Genomic DNA, 17,716 nt, shown 5'->3' on the forward strand with positions numbered 1-17,716 from the left:
ATCCACTTTCGTAGCACTTAATGGGAAGACAGATTATTACTTGAATGCATGTAAATTGAAAGAGGTGGATACTCAATGAGATCTTGGGAGTTCTTGTGCATCAGTTGCTGAAAGTAAGTGCAGGTACAGCAGGCAGTAAAGAAGGCAAACAGTATGTTAACCTTCATAACGAGAGCATTTGAGGATTGGGTTATTTTGCTCAATTGTATAGGGTGTTTATGGTGAGGCCACACCTGGAATATTGTGTGCAGTTTTAGTATCCTTATCTGAGGAAGGATGTCCTTGCTGTTGAGAGTACAGTGAAGGTTTACCAGGCTGACTCCTGGAATGACAGGTCTCATATGAGGAGAGATTAAGTCAGTTAGGATTATTTTCATTGGAGTTTAGAAGAGTGAGGGGGATGGCATAACAACTTATAAAATTCTAATGGGGTTGGACAGGGTAGATTCAGAAAGAATATTTCCAATGGTGGAGGAGTCCAAAACTAGTGATCATAGTTTGAGGATAAGGGATAAACCTTTTAGGACTGAAGTGAGGAGAAATTTCTTCACCCAGAGGGTGGTGAATGTGTGGAATTCACTACCACAGAGTAGCTGAGGCCAAAATGTCTGATTTCAAGCAAAAAATTAGATATAAGTCTTGGTACTAAAGGTATCAAGGGATATGGGAGGAAGGGGGATCAGGATATTGAATTTGGTAATCAGCCATGATCAAGATGAATGGCGAAGCAGGCTTGGAGGGCCAAATGGGCCTTCTCATGCTTAATCCACCTACCAGCAAGTCTATCCGACTGGGAGGAAATTGGAGCACCTGGAGGAAACCCACACAGACACGGAAAGAACGTTCAGACTCTGCACTGACAGAGACCCAAGGTGGGAATTGAACGCCGGTCCCTGGCACTGTGAGGTAGCAGTGCTTAACCATTGTGTGGTGCATGCAGTAGGACATCTAGATTCCTCTACACTTTAAAGCTTTGCAATCATTCACAATTTAGAAAATTTTCTTTCTTGTTAAAATGGACATGTTCACATTTGAACACTATTTGTATATATTGTGCTTTCTATTATGTCATGACTATGCTTATTTAGTTTCTTGGCACTGCACAAGTGACTTACCAACTTTCATTAATGCTAATCATAAATCACAGGTCATATTATCCCTGCCCATAACTTGCTCCTCTTTCAGTATAACCATTGCGTCATTTAGTTAATTTATAATGACAAATGGTAAATACTCATCTAATACTTTGATCATGATCTGTTTGAATCCTTATTAGGCCCAATTTTAACCCTGGATAATCACAGTGTCCATATAATGTTCGATGTTTTAATCGAACCTATCCCAATAAGGCACAGTAATATTCAGATAACCCTGTCATTTATAAATGATTGGTTCAACAGTACTTAGAATAACGTGTACAGTTTTGGCCACTGAGATATTGCAGCCACTAAGAAAATATGGTAGTGCATGTCCAGAATGAGGGATGATGAAATATTTATATTATGGTGTACCCTCACTGGTATAGAACATAGAATCCTACAGTGCAGAAAGAGGCCCTTTCGGCCCATCGAGTCTGCACTGACCACAATCCCACCCAGGCCCTACTCCCATATCCCTACATATTTTATCCACTAATCCCTCTAACCTACACATCACAGGACACTAAGGGCAATTTAGCACGGCCAATCAACCTAACCTGCACATCTTTGGACTGTGGGAGGAAACCGGAGCACTCAGAAGAAACCCACACAGACACGAGGAGAATGTGCAAACTCCACACAGATAGTGAGCCGAGCCAGGAATCGAACCCAGAGCCCTGGAGCCGTGAAGCAGCAATGTTAACCACTGTGCTATCGTGCCGCCCAGCAACGTGCTTTGGGGTTTCTCAAAGTTGAAAGGTGATACGATTGCTGTTTTTAGGACTGTTAAGGACCAGATAATGTTGACCATTACAAGTTACCTTACCTCACCCAAAACAGTAGAACCAGAGAACGCAAGCTGCAATTTGAAATGGATTGAAATTAAAACAAATCAATGGAAAGAATTTTTCAATGAATGAGTGATCAGTCTACGGTGCAGGCTCCATAGGGAGATGGTAGAAACAGTTAACATCAATTTATTCAAATACAAATTAATTTCTTTCAAACGACAGATAGTCACGAGCAATTTGAGACAAAATATGTGCCTAGTGGGAAAAACATGTGGCCTGTAGTTCCCTATGCTTTCCTCCATGAAGGTTTCTCTCATGTTTGGATCTCTTGCTCACTAATGATAGAGACTGATTGTTGTGATTAGTCAACAACTTCATTATCATTGTATTACGTGACTACCAAAGCAGTACAAGGACTTTTGTTTTGATTTTGAGGAAGTAGATAAGTGAAAATGTCTCATACTAATTCAGTCACAATGGCATTTTTCCCCATGCTTTTCCCTTAAACTAGCATCACTATTTTCTATACAACTGCACTGTAGGATTCTATGTTCTATACCAGTGAGGGTACACCATAATATAAATATTTCATCATCCCTCATTCTGGACATGCACTACCATATTTTCTTAGTGGCTGCAATATCTCAGTGGCCAAAACTGTACACGTTATTCTAAGTACTGTTGAACCAATCATTTATAAATGACAGGGTTATCTGAATATTACTGTGCCTTATTGGGATAGGTTCGATTAAAACATCGAACATTATATGGACACTGTGATTATCCAGGGTTAAAATTGGGCCTATTAAGGATTCAAACAGATCATGATCAAAGTATTAGATGAGTATTTACCATTTGTCATACTAAATGACGCAATGGTTATACTGAAAGAGGAACAAGTTATGGGCAGGGATAATATGACCTGTGATCTATGATTAGCATTAATGAAAGTTGGTAAGTCACTTGTGCAGTGATACATGTACAATTGGTATAAATATATAGTTTCTAATGTTTATGGGGAATGTTTAGAATTTTAGCATTATTCTGCAAGCGAGTCTGAAAAAAATCATTTAGTTTGAGTGTAAAAGCAAGTTAGTTACTCATTTTCAGTTGGGAATTTATTACTTTAATGGAGCTGATGGGCTTTTGTTTATACCAAAGGATCCCTTGGGAGGTTGATTGACATGGTCATGTACAGAAAGGAGTTTTTGCAATTTTAGAATTGCAGTCCTGGTGAAGAGAGACGTATGCACGCCATTCCTGAGAACTCTCTCTCTCTTTCTCTCTCCACAAAATCTCTCTGAAAGCTTCAAGATTATTAACACAATTCTTCTGGTTGTTAACTGTTGTTAAAGTGGCATTTATGTCTGTAAGAGGAATGTTGCTTATTTGGAACTGAAACGTGATAAGCTAGAAAGTAAAGTTGCTTCTTTTTTAAATATTATTCAACTATCAATATTTAATCTGCTTCATTTGTTAGTTATATTTAAATTGTTAACAAATGAAGTCTATTTTACTATAAAAGATGCCTAATTTGACAGTAGAATTACTCCTGGAGTGAAGCATTTGACCCTCACATTTATGCCAAAATAGAAAAATTGTTGGGTTCTAGTCTGGCTTCCCAATGTAACTTGGGAATCTTGTCCAGGACCCCAACACCTGGTCCAGATGGATAATAGTAGAACTTATTGAAAGAAGCAAAGGTGGACATGACAAAGGCACTGGTCACAATTATTGAATCCTGAATGTGAGCTGCCTTATTTTCACTGCTAAACCTGGGACAGGTGTATGTTTGTTAGGAGGTTTGTTCCATTGGAACAGTACATTGAGCTGTTAAGTTTATACAATATCATTTTTTTAATTCTGTATGTTAACTGTATTTTTAAACTTTGTTTGATAAAAGCTCCCTAGTTGGTTGTTTGAATCATATCTGAGTGAGACATCTTATGCTTACCTGCGCAATATTCAAAGTGCAAAACTTATGATCTAGGCTGACTTCATAAAATACCTTAGAATTTCTGACCTGAATTATAACACACTATTGGTCATTGGTGAAGGGAATGAATTTTTTGTGGAAGGGGTGCCAATCAAGCAGGATGCTTTGTCCTGTTTGGTATCAAGCTTGAGTTCTGTTGAAATTACATTCATCTAAATAAGTGGAGAGAGAATTGCATCACATTCCTGACTTGTGCAGGTAGTGGATAGGGTTTGGGGAAACGGGAGGTGAGTTACTCACTACAGGATTCCTAGCCTCTGTCTTGCTCATTTTTTAACTTGATGGTTACCCCAGATGATAGTGGGGGATTCAGCAATGGCCATGTCATTGGATGTCAAGGGGCAATGGTTAGGTTCTCTCTTGTTGGAGATTGCCTGGCATGTGTGCAGTGTGAATGTTACTTGCCCTTTGTTGGCCAAAGCCTAGATATTGTCCAGGTCTTATTGCACTTGGATGTGTACTGCGTCAGTATCTGAGAAATCATGAATGATGCTGAACATTGTGTAGTCATCAGCAAATATCCCCAATTCTGACCTTATGATATAAGGAAAGTCATTGATGAAGCGGCTGAAAATCGTTCGACCTTGGACACTCACCTGAGGAACTCCTGCTGTGGTGTCCCAGGACTGAGATAATTGACCTCTAACAACCACAACCATCTTCCTATGAGTTAGTATAACCAACCAGCAGAGAGTTTTCCTCTTGATTCCAAAACTGACTCCAGTTTTGTTAGAGCTCCTTGATGCTATTTATGGTCAAATGTTGTCTTGATGTCACGGGCAGTCACTCTCACCTCACCTCTGGAGATTGGCTATGTTGCCGGCTTTAATGTGCAGTCTTCTAATTCATCATAACTTTAACTTTCAAGGAACCAGACCAAGTCATGGAGTTCTCTTAAGCAGCTGTTTTAATGCAAGCCATATAACAAGGACACTGGAAAGTCACAGGTCTGTGCCGATAATTAACCAGAGTCCAGAATTCAGGAATACACACGCAGTTATAGTTTCAAATTCAATTACATGTAGTTAGCATATACAAATCAAGGTATAGGAGTTATCTATAACTATTCATAGCTCTTGATTGAGGTTGTATCATACATAAGATGTAGATATTAAAACCAAACACAATTATTACATGCCTGCTTAATTATAATATCCAATCAGCGCAAAGAGTTAATCATGTTAGCTGACCAAATCCATCACTGTTACAAATTATCATTGATGTCCCAATTTATGACAGTGTCTGTGGATATCACTCTTCTTGCCATGAACAGATGTCTGATTTAACAAATTCTCTCAGACTAATGGCCTTGGTGCTTATCTGTGAAGACTTTTATAAAGATCTCTGACTTTTCTCGTTGCAACTTATGTGATTTTTAAACGTGTGATCATTAACCCTTTCAAGCTTTTTTATCAATTTCAGTGTCGAAGCAATGAGGTCAGTAAGATGTCCCTAAGCACTTGAACCAAATTAGGCACTTTTGGAGAATAATCATTGTGATATTTAATGTACAAAACACAGCAATGAATTTGTGCACAGCAAGTTCCCACGAACAGCAATGAGATAGATGACCAGATCATTATGCCTTCAGTGATGTCCAAACATTGGCCAGGATAGTGGGCTAAACTCCTGTACTATTTGAATAGTACCATGAAAACCAGGCAAGAGGCAGATGGAGCCTTGGTTTAAAGTGTCATCCAAACGATGGCACCTCCAGCCATGCAGCACTCCCTCAGTACAGCACCAGAGTTCAGTCGAGATCTTGTTCTCAAGTTTCAGCAGTGCGACTTGTAACCCCGCTAACTCTGACTCAGGAAAGAGTCCGACCACTGGATCAAGGTTGACACTGTTTTGTGATAAGCAAGTGAAGAATTGTCACTCTATAACAGAATACAATGACTGGAACTGAGAAATCCCAGTGACTGGACCAGCGACTAGACAGGCAACCAGGCAACCCACACGTTGAGCTAATGTGTTCTCATTTTCTGTGACTTAGGTATTTTATTTACAATACAGACAACTCCTCTGGGCACTGTCAAAGTTTGTGTTTTATTTGAAAATATTTTTGAAACATGCTGCTGACAGTTACGGTCAGAGAACACTATTTACCTGTCAGAATCTTTCATTTTATGCCCACCCAGAAAGCAGAGATGGAACTTTGTGTTGGGGGGTTCTTAAAATTCTTCACCGATTTCCCATTACATTTTCGCAAAATTATTGTACATTTTTGGTCAAGTTTGAAAAGCAATTCCAAAAAAATGTGATTGATTCCTGAAATACACGATCGAATGAACAAAAATCAGTTTCTCTGTATTCACAATACAACACTCAGTCCTGTGGCAGCAGGTCAAGTCTCCAGGCCTCTCCGAGGATGGGCTTACTTTTGGTGTGTTACTGGTTGTGGTGCAGTTAAAATCAGCCAGGATTGGTTGGTATTTTGCTTTTAACATGTTAGAGTCTAAAGTTTATTAGTCACATGTCGGCTCACATTAACACTGCAATGGAGTTACTGTGAAAATCCCCTAGTCGTCACATTCCGGCACCTGTTTGTGTACCGTGAAGGAGAATTTAGCACAGGTAGAAGCTGTCAGTGCCTGCGCTGGCTTTTTGCAAGGGCTTTCCAGTTAGACCCACCACCTTTCTCTCCACCTACAGCCACATGGCACACTGGTTAGCAATGCTGCCTCACAGCACCAGGGATCCTGGCTTGGGTCACTGGCGGTGCGGAGTCTGCACATTCTCTCCATGTCAGCGTGGGTTTCCTCTGAGCACTCCGATTTCCTCCCACAGTCCACAAGACGTGCTGGTTAGATGCATTGGTTGTGCTAAATTCTCCCTCAGTGTACCCAAACAGGTGCCGGAGTGTGGTGACTAGGGGATTTTCACAGTAACTTCCCTGCACTGTTAATGTAAGCCGACCTGTGACTAATAAACTTTAGACTTTAACATGTTAATGTCAGCCTACTTGTGACACTAATGGATAAACTTCAACACGTTAAAAGCAAAATTCCATGGATCCTGGGAGTCTGACGTAAAAACAGAAAATGCTGGAAAATCTCAACGATCTGACAGCATCTGTGGAGAGAAAAAACAGAATTAATGTTTTTGAGATTGTAACTCTGAAGCAGAGGGTAATGAAAGTCTGGGTTTTTCTTTCCCAGATGGCAGCTTAGTCATTGAATTTATTCTAGGTTAATACAGACTCTTAAACTGCAGCGTGCAAAAGAGTTGTGGGTAACAGGTGGGAAAGTGAAGTTGAGACCAAGATTAAATTAGCCAGGGTCTTACAGAAAGAGTCTGAGGGACTCTGCAGCTCATTTCTCTCCTGTTATGGTCAAATGTTTTTAGAATGAAGAAACTGGGATTGTTCTCCTTAGAGCAACAATGTTTAAGAGCAGCACCGGACTGATCACAATCATTTGATGGAGTAAATAAGGAGTGTCCAGAGGCTAAAGAACCAGAGGCAACACGAGAATTTTTAAAAAGCCAATAATAATTGTGAGGTGAATGCACTGCCTGAAAGGATGATGGAAATAAACTCAATGATAATGTTCAAAACGAAATTGAAGGGAACACATTTCAAGGATTTGGGAAATGAGGCTAATTGGATAGCTCTACAAGCTGGCACAAGCATGATGGGCTGAAAGGCCTCTGTGTTGTATTATTCTTTGGTTTTAGGATCTCCTCTACACCCTCTTCAAGATCAGACACATTGAATCTTACATTAAAGTTTCATAAGTCTTGTGCTCCAGGCATAGTAAATGATAGGGTTCAGATCCAGTTCTATAATGGAAAGTTGCGAAGATGAATCCAGTGCACTGAATTTTTGTTCTGGGATTGGGATCCCAATCTGAAGTGGATTTCCAGGTGTTGACCCCATTTGCGGGTTTGATGGTTTATTAAGGACAGCCTGGGAGCTGCTGAGGTTGAAGGGCCACTCTCTGATAAATGTTTGACCATTACAAAGGCCACATGTGTCAGGCTGCCATTGTGGAGATCAACCTCTTCAGGGACAACGAAGGGCCATAATTGTGGCCCAATGGCTAGACTGGATATGGGGTGGGGCGAATCCCCCCCACTTCCCAGTCTGCAACCAGCACACTCCTTATCCCTGTAATGTGTTTAGGCCTCAGTGTGGTGGGAGGCTGATTGTAATCGGTGTGTGGCGAGTGTTCTTATTAAGCTTTTCAATTGGTCTAATTAACTCCTTTAACCTCCTGATTTGAAACTGAAGGCTGGAGATTATGGGTCTATCTGTCTCTGGTCCCAACTCTATGGCCATTTGAAAAGTTAGCCCGATAAGTCTGTTAGTTGTGGGTAGGAGCAGAAAAATTGACCATGAGTGCTCCCGCATTAAAAACCAACAGTCCCAGGAATATTCTTTGGAGGAAGAGCCTATCCCCACATTATATTGTTAACTCTAAATGCCCTCAGGACAACTCAAGATGAGTAATAACCATTGCCTTGCTGACATTGGCCTCGTCTCAAGAACATATGACACTCAAATATACTTTGTGTTTCTTGTATTTAAATAGAGAGATTCGGCTGCCTAATCAATAGGGGTAGGTCTTTTGATGCACTGGCAGCTTCTCCACCTCTGACCTAGAAACTCCAGGTTCAAGTCCCACTTCAGGATGTGATGACCGTGGAAGGTATGAGCATAATGTGGCCAAACAGGTTAGTTATCAGGTTGTAAATTCTCCCCATGCTCCTGATGGCAAGTGCTAAACAGTGCGAACCATGGTGCAAACATAATCGTGGACCAATCTCATGGAAGTGCATGGTTGCCGATACCCTTTTGATACCTGCCGATGGTACCTGGAGATGTCAACAGTGAGACATTGACGGAGCTGGAAATAATTATCTTATTTAAGGGAATGAGTCTGAATTGACTGTCTCACCATCTTACCACAGATGGATCAGTGAATCATCACCCTTCACATTACTGTGGGTGTTGCTGGGGTGCGGTATGGTCTTGGCAAATCCTCCATCTGGTAGATCATTCTGTGCCATTCTCCAACAACTGTTATGTTTTTTTACATTGCCAACAGTTCTTCTGCAACTTCTCATTGACTTCATTTGCTAGAAAATGCTTTGGGATGTTTTAAAGCCATGAAAGAAGCTTTAGTAAATCGAGTAGGAATTGATAATCACAGAATTTTACAGTGCTAAAAGAGGCCATTTGGCCCATCATGTCTGCACTGGCGCTCCAAATGACCATTATGGTTTCGTATCATTCCCCTGCCTTTTCCCTGCACCCCTGCACATTGTTTCTATTCAAATAATCATCTAATGCCCTCTGGAATGTGTCGGTTAAGCAAGCCTCCACCACACTTCCAGGCAGTACGTTCCAGACAATAGTCACTCTTCTTACATCACATTTACTTCTTTTATAAATCACTTCAAATCCGTGCCCTCCTCGCTATTGATCCTTTTATGAGCAGGAACAGTTTCTCCCTATCGACTCTCTCCAGCCCTTTATGATTTTGAACATTTCTCTCAAATCCTCTCTTAGCCGCTTTCTCTCCAATGAGAGAACAGCCTCAAACTCTCCAATCTCCATAGCTGAAGTTTCTCATCTCTGGAATCAATCTTGTAAAGAATAAGACATAATAAAAAAGTATCTTTGTTTTTGCACCTTGTACTTTCCAGTAATAATACTGGAAAATTATTTAAGAAAATGACATCCTGTTCTCCCAAAGCTATTTATTTATTTATTAATTAGTGTCACAGGTTGGCTAATATTTACACTGCAATGAAGTTACTGTGAAAATGTCCCAGCCACCACACTCTGATGCCTGTTTGGGTACAGGGAGAGAAAACTTAGCATGGCCAATGCACGTCTTTTGGACTGTGGGAGAAAACCAGAACACCCGGAGGAAACCCTTGCAGATACAGGGAGAACGTGCAGACTCTGCACAGTGACCCAAGCTGGGAATTGAACTGGGTCCCTTGCGTTGTGAGACAGCAGTGCTAATCACTGTGCCATCTTCCATAAGTCCCAGAATATAAATATATAAATTTACATGAATTGTGGGATCTTATTTGCATACGTCACAAGTGACAACATCTTGAACGTAATTCATAGAATCCCACAATGCAGTAGGAGGCCATTCGGCCCATCAAGCCTGCACCGACCACAATCCCACACAGGTCCTATCCCCATAACCCCCATGTATCTAATCTAGCCTAGCCAATCCCCCTGTCTCTAAGGGGCAATTTAACATGGCCAATCCACCTAACCTGCCCATCTTTGGATATAAAGCCCTGAGGGACCTTTCTCCTACCTGATTAGGCTCTGTGTAAATCTAAGACATTTTGCATGCTTCGATCATCGCTCTTGCGCACAGTCACTTCCTGATTACCTTTGCCTTCTTCTCTGGTTTCCTTCACCTCGATTTCTCAATTTCTAAAAAGGAAACCACACCACATAGCTGGCATTGAATGAACATGCACAAAATCATCTTTCCCCATCATCATAAGCTCCTGGTAATATGTCTCGACTTGCACCATTTCATGGTTGTTGATGTTGTTGTAATGAGTATCAGTGCCTGTGAGACAGAAAGGAGAAAATCAGCCTGGCTTTCTGCTCCAGGTTATTATCTAGTGACCTCTGTTGGACAGTGTGTCAGTAACGCAGCTGAGGGCAAGATCAGTCTGTGTGTGATTATAGTCCTCCCCTAAACAAGAAGCTTCCTGATCCTCGTCAGTGCCTGCACATGCCATGTGGGTGAGGCAACAACTAGCATTTATATTGTGCCTTTAAGGTAGAGAAGTATCCCAAGACATTTCAGAGGAAGGTTATCTGACAAAGAATGTCACTGAGCCCCCCAAAAAACGGCAGGTGACTAGGTGTTGGACCAAAGAGCTGGATTTTGAGTTGGCTGTAGAGGTGAAGACACTTTTAAAGTAGGAATTCTGAAATTTACAGACGATGAAACAGAACACACGGCTACCGAAGGTGGACTGCATGAAGTGGGGACTTACAACACAGAATCACAGGGCCACAGAGTTCTCAGCGGATTGTGGGGCTGGAGGAGGAAGTAGAGCGAGGCGGTAAAATCCCACCCCATGGTTTTCAAATCAAGGATGAGACTGGTTTAGGAGCCAGTGCAGGCCAGCAAGCGCAGCAAGGGGTGAGCAGGACTTGGTGGGAGTTACCGTGTGGGCAGCAGAGTTTTAGATCAGATCAACTTTATGGAAGATAAAAGGTGGTGGGCTGACCGGGGGCGGGGGGACCGGGGCCGGACTGACCGGGGGCGGGGGGGCCCGGGGCCGGACTGACCGGGGGCGGGGGGGGCCCGGGGCCGGACTGACCGGGGGCGGGGGGGGGGGCCCGGGGCCGGACTGACCGGGGGCGGGGGGGGGCCCGGGCCGGACTGACCGGGGGCGGGGGGGGCCCGGGGCCGGACTGACCGGGGGCGGGGGGGGCCCGGGGCCGGACTGACCGGGGGCGGGGGGGGCCCGGGGCCGGACTGACCGGGGGCGGGGGGGGCCCGGGGCCGGACTGACCGGGGGCGGGGGGGGCCCGGGGCCGGACTGACCGGGGGCGGGGGGGGCCCGGGGCCGGACTGACCGGGGGCGGGGGGGGCCCGGGGCCGGACTGACCGGGGGCGGGGGGGGCCCGGGGCCGGACTGACCGGGGGCGGGGGGGGCCCGGGGCCGGACTGACCGGGGGCGGGGGGGGCCCGGGGCCGGACTGACCGGGGGCGGGGGGGGCCCGGGGCCGGACTGACCGGGGCGGGGGGGGCCCGGGGCCGGACTGACCGGGGGCGGGGGGGGCCCGGGGCCGGACTGACCGGGGGCGGGGGGGCCCGGGGCCGGACTGACCGGGGGCGGGGGGGGCCCGGGGCCGGACTGACCGGGGGCGGGGGGGGCCCGGGGCCGGACTGACCGGGGGCGGGGGGGGCCCGGGCCGGACTGACCGGGGGCGGGGGGGGGCCCGGGGCCGGACTGACCGGGGGCGGGGGGGGCCCGGGGCCGGACTGACCGGGGGCGGGGGGGGCCCGGGGCCGGACTGACCGGGGGCGGGGGGGGCCCGGGGCCGGACTGACCGGGGGCGGGGGGGGCCCGGGGCCGGACTGACCGGGGGCGGGGGGGGCCCGGGGCCGGACTGACCGGGGGCGGGGGGGCCCGGGGCCGGACTGACCGGGGGCGGGGGGGGCCCGGGGCCGGACTGACCGGGGGCGGGGGGGGCCCGGGGCCGGACTGACCGGGGGCGGGGGGGGCCCGGGGCCGGACTGACCGGGGGCGGGGGGGCCCGGGGCCGGACTGACCGGGGGCGGGGGGGGCCCGGGGCCGGACTGACCGGGGGCGGGGGGGGCCCGGGGCCGGACTGACCGGGGGCGGGGGGGGCCCAGGGCCGGACTGACCGGGGGCGGGGGGGGCCCAGGGCCGGACTGACCGGGGGCGGGGGGGGCCCAGGGCCGGACTGACCGGGGGCGGGGGGGGCCCAGGGCCGGACTGACCGGGGGCGGGGGGGGGCCCAGGGCCGGACTGACCGGGGGCGGGGGGGGCCCAGGGCCGGACTGACCGGGGGCGGGGGGGGCCCAGGGCCGGACTGACCGGGGGCGGGGGGGGCCCAGGGCCGGACTGACCGGGGGCGGGGGGGGCCCAGGGCCGGACTGACCGGGGGCGGGGGGGGCCCAGGGCCGGACTGACCGGGGGCGGGGGGGGCCCAGGGCCGGACTGACCGGGGGCGGGGGGGGCCCAGGGCCGGACTGACCGGGGGCGGGGGGGGCCCAGGGCCGGACTGACCGGGGGCGGGGGGGGCCCAGGGCCGGACTGACCGGGGGCGGGGGGGCCCAGGGCCGGACTGACCGGGGGCGGGGGGGGCCCAGGGCCGGACTGACCGGGGGCGGGGGGGGCCCAGGGCCGGACTGACCGGGGGCGGGGGGGGCCCAGGGCCGGACTGACCGGGGGCGGGGGGGGCCCAGGGCCGGACTGACCGGGGGCGGGGGGGGCCCAGGGCCGGACTGACCGGGGGCGGGGGGGGCCCAGGGCCGGACTGACCGGGGGCGGGGGGGGCCCAGGGCCGGACTGACCGGGGGCGGGGGGGGCCCAGGGCCGGACTGACCGGGGGCGGGGGGGGCCCAGGGCCGGACTGACCGGGGGCGGGGGGGGCCCAGGGCCGGACTGACCGGGGGCGGGGGGGGCCCAGGGCCGGACTGACCGGGGGCGGGGGGGGCCCAGGGCCGGACTGACCGGGGGCGGGGGGGGCCCAGGGCCGGACTGACCGGGGGCGGGGGGGGCCCAGGGCCGGACTGACCGGGGGCGGGGGGGGCCCAGGGCCGGACTGACCGGGGGCGGGGGGGGCCCAGGGCCGGACTGACCGGGGGCGGGGGGGGCCCAGGGCCGGACTGACCGGGGGCGGGGGGGGCCCAGGGCCGGACTGACCGGGGGCGGGGGGGGCCCAGGGCCGGACTGACCGGGGGCGGGGGGGGCCCAGGGCCGGACTGACCGGGGGCGGGGGGGGCCCAGGGCCGGACTGACCGGGGGCGGGGGGGGCCCAGGGCCGGACTGACCGGGGGCGGGGGGGGCCCAGGGCCGGACTGACCGGGGGCGGGGGGGGCCCAGGGCCGGACTGACCGGGGGCGGGGGGGGCCCAGGGCCGGACTGACCGGGGGCGGGGGGGGCCCAGGGCCGGACTGACCGGGGGCGGGGGGGGCCCAGGGCCGGACTGACCGGGGGCGGGGGGGGCCCAGGGCCGGACTGACCGGGGGCGGGGGGGGCCCAGGGCCGGACTGACCGGGGGCGGGGGGGGCCCAGGGCCGGACTGACCGGGGGCGGGGGGGGCCCAGGGCCGGACTGACCGGGGGCGGGGGGGGCCCAGGGCCGGACTGACCGGGGGCGGGGGGGGCCCAGGGCCGGACTGACCGGGGGCGGGGGGGGCCCAGGGCCGGACTGACCGGGGGCGGGGGGGGCCCAGGGCCGGACTGACCGGGGGCGGGGGGGGCCCAGGGCCGGACTGACCGGGGGCGGGGGGACCGGGGCCGGACTGACCGGGGGCGGGGGGACCGGGGCTGGACTGACCGGGGGCGGGGGGACCTGGGGGGGGGGGGGGGCCTGACTGGGGGTGGGGTGATAGGGGGTGCGGTGACCTGGGGGGGGGCTGACCGGGGGTGTTGTGACCGGGGTGGGGGGGGGCTGACGGGGTTGTGCGGGGGGAGAGAGGTGGGTTGATCAGGGGTGGGGTGGATGGAATGGGGTGGGGATTGGAATTGTCAAATCTTCAAGTGACAGGAGTGTGAATGGAGGGTGTCTGGCACCTGCAAGAACTTAATACCTTCAGGAGAGAAGTGAAGGAAATGAAGGAAGGAGGACGGATAGGGGAAAAAAACCTGTTAGCTTGAAAGGGTAACAAGCTGCCAGAGCACTTTCTCCCTCCAGCTAATGCCCCTGGATAATTGATTGATAAGCAAGCTTTCTCGACTGATTGTATAAAAACAATTTGGAGATGAAAGGCTTCGAGTACACTGCACAGACTGCACTGGGAGGTCCTGTTTGAAAGCTTATTTCCTATTTGAGATGAAGCCTGTAGGGAAACAGTGACTGGGGTCATGGATGAAGAATTTGACTCCTCCCTTTGACCATTGTACATGCAAACCAGTTAGAGGAGGTAAATGTGTCTTAGAGTTTATTTATGTTGTATACACTGCTCCCCTTTGATTTGACTGCCAGGTAAGAAGGTGAACTGACATCCATACAGGGTTTTCCCCAACCCCCAGCACGTTCCAAAGCACTTCACAATCAGAGCAGCATATTTCCCAAGCATAGTCACCGTTATAAGACAAGGAAATCATAAAATCATAGAATCCATACCGTGCAGAAGGAGGCCATTTGGCCCATCGAGCCTGTGCCAACAATAATCCCACCCAGGCCCTATCCCATGCATTTACCCTGCCAATCCCCCTGACACTCAGGGGCAATTTATCATGTTCAATCCACCTAACTGCACATGTTTGTACAGTGGGAGGAAACCGGAGCACCCGGAGGAAACCCACGCAGACACAGGGAGAATGTGTAAAATCCACACAGACAGTGACCCGAGATTGGAATTGAATGCAGGTTCTTGGCGCTGTGAGGCAGCAGTACTAACCACTGTGCCACCGTGCCACCCATAAATGAACCGCTGATTTGCACTAATAAATACCTCTCAAACAGCCACAAGATTAAAGACCAGACCATACTTTTTGGTGACGTTGATTGACAGATAAGTGTTGCCGATTCCCCAGAAAGTGTGACAAGATCTGTCTGGTGCATTCAGATCTCTAGAGTGAGGCTTAGCTCCCACAACCTACTGACTCATGAAGGTGCTCACTATTGAGGGAAGTTAGACATTTACTGCCCTTGCACTGCATCAGGAGGAGGAAGCGAATACCCTGGCACCTGGAATTCAACCCACCCCCTTCCCCCACAACACAAGTGACATGGATACTGCAGCATTCATTGGGGGGGGTGGGGGGGTGGGTTTGGGGGGGGTGGGTGCTCAGGCTACCATGCGGTGTTGATATGGGAAGTGCTTGTGGGTGATGCAGTTTGATTCAGTCTGGAATATTTGCAATGGGAAAACCGATATTGATTATAAAGTTGGTTTAACTGTACCTAGGGGGGTCTAAACAGGATGATCATTGAGCAGGAATAACTGAACTTATTCCACAAATATGGGGAAATACGCAAGGTACGCTTGAAATTTTCAGGAAGTGTTTTCCGGTTTAATCATTCCACTGACACAAATCTGTGTGTCGTTGATGATCATTCAATCAAACATTTGGTTGAAAAGTAATCTATACCCATTCCTCTTTCTCTATATTCTTTTCTGGGGGTACTGTCCTCACTCCCATTGGTCTACCAGTCCCATCAGTAACAACCAATCTCAGTAACATTAGTTAATTACCTGTACTTGTTTATACTGCAATGCCTGTGGGATAATCATGGTGTGGAGATGCCGGCATTGGACTGGGGTAAACACAATAAGTCTCACAACGCCAGGTTAACGTCCAACCTGTTGAGACTTCTTACAGTGGGATGAACAACCAGGGGGATAAACTAATCGTAGCTCAAACATGTCCTATTCCCACCCAACACATTCCAACAGGGAGCGTCACTCTCAGGGCATCAGAAGAATTAATCTGGTTGATTCTATTTTCCCCCATCCCGCTCCCACTTTCAGACAGAGTAAATGCAATGCCCCCCTTATGCACAGCTGAAGAAGGTGAGATTGATGATCTAGCCTGGTATCTTTTGGTCAATAAGACTCAGTAGCATCTTATGGTCCCTTTATCTATTTGGGAAGTTCAGTGTCAGTAGCTAATACTCTCTCAATTTCTCCCCTCTCCTGAATATGTTGGCTACCTTGGGACCCAGTGAATCGCTCTTCCATTCAGATCCTTGTCCACGTTGTCATTATTCGTGTGTGAGGCTTGCAATGATTATTAGAGCTCCACTTGACTACCTCAGGCTGTCCCACTGTAATATCTAAAACAGAATGGTATGGTACCTCTCCCAACCTCAGAATGTCCCATTTAAAGTCAGTTAGGTATCTATAAAGCTCAGCCATTGTAAGAAACTCAACTGCTGATTTGTGCACAGAAAGCTCCCACAAACAGCAATGTGATAATTCTCTTAGTGATGTTGATGGAGGGACAAATATTGGCCACTAATTGTTCTTTTAAAAAATATACTTATCTTTTCATAGGGTGTGGACATGGCTGGCTAGGTGGGATTTGTTGCCCATTCTTAATTGCTGAGTGGCTTGCTAGGCCATTGCAGACGGCAATTAAAATTCAACCACATTGATCGTATTGCCTTATGATCGTTTCCACCCATGTTAGAAGGCACTTTGAATCACTGTCTCATCTACAAGTGTAGATCTCCAACAGTTCAGCACTCCATGCACAGTGTGTTGGTCGGGTCAGCCTCGATCCTGGCATCAAGTTACCAGAGTAAAGCCGCAATCTTCTAAGTCAAAAGACAAAGAATTTTGCCAGGGAGCCACGCTGACATCTACTGATGTAGAGTTCCAGCTGTGGATAGGGATCAGGAACAGGGAACCTGAATCTCCCATTCACAAACTGGGGTGCGGAATCCAATTGTAATGAGTTGAATTAACAGTGCTTACCCTGAGAATTGAACCTGGGAACGCTGGCCTGGGTGGCCCTTATTACATGGCGAGTAATACTTTTACCTATTAGGCCACAAGGAGTACACCGGTTCACTTGTTTGATCTTTTTATGAAAGAGAGGTTCCTGACCACAGCACAGTGTCTATTTTACAACGCATATTTTATACACACCAGTCCTCTCAAGTCGTGTCTCTGAACCCAGCTGATTTTTATTGTTTCATCTGCAACATGAAAGGAAGTTTGAAAATAGTGGTTTTCACCTAGCTGATGATAGCCATTAACAGCGTGAGAGGTTGTTAACAGCCGCTTGATAATGATGACAGGTAACCTTCTTGCTGCCTCAGTCCCATGGGAATGGTCAACTTCCCTCTGTCTCATTCTCTTTATGTTATTTAACAATAAGATGCAGGGGGTGAGCCTTTGACTCAGGAGTTACCACCCTAGCCTCTTAATCTCAGAAGATGCAGCATTCAGACAGCGGAGGCTGCAGCCCTCTCTCTGTTTTGGGTTGATATCCAGTGGGGTTTGCGAGTGGATGCTCTCTCTCCATTTCATAAGAACATAAGAAATAGGAGCAGGAGTAGGCCATCTAGCCCCTCGAGCCTGCCCCGCCATTCAATAAGATCATGGCTGATCTGAAGTGGCTCAGTTCCACTTTCCCGCTTTC

This window comes from Carcharhinus amblyrhynchos, chromosome 27, assembly GCF_965287045.1.
Source record: "Carcharhinus amblyrhynchos chromosome 27, sCarAmb.v2.hapA, whole genome shotgun sequence".
In the NCBI taxonomy this organism is placed as follows: domain Eukaryota; kingdom Metazoa; phylum Chordata; class Chondrichthyes; order Carcharhiniformes; family Carcharhinidae; genus Carcharhinus; species Carcharhinus amblyrhynchos.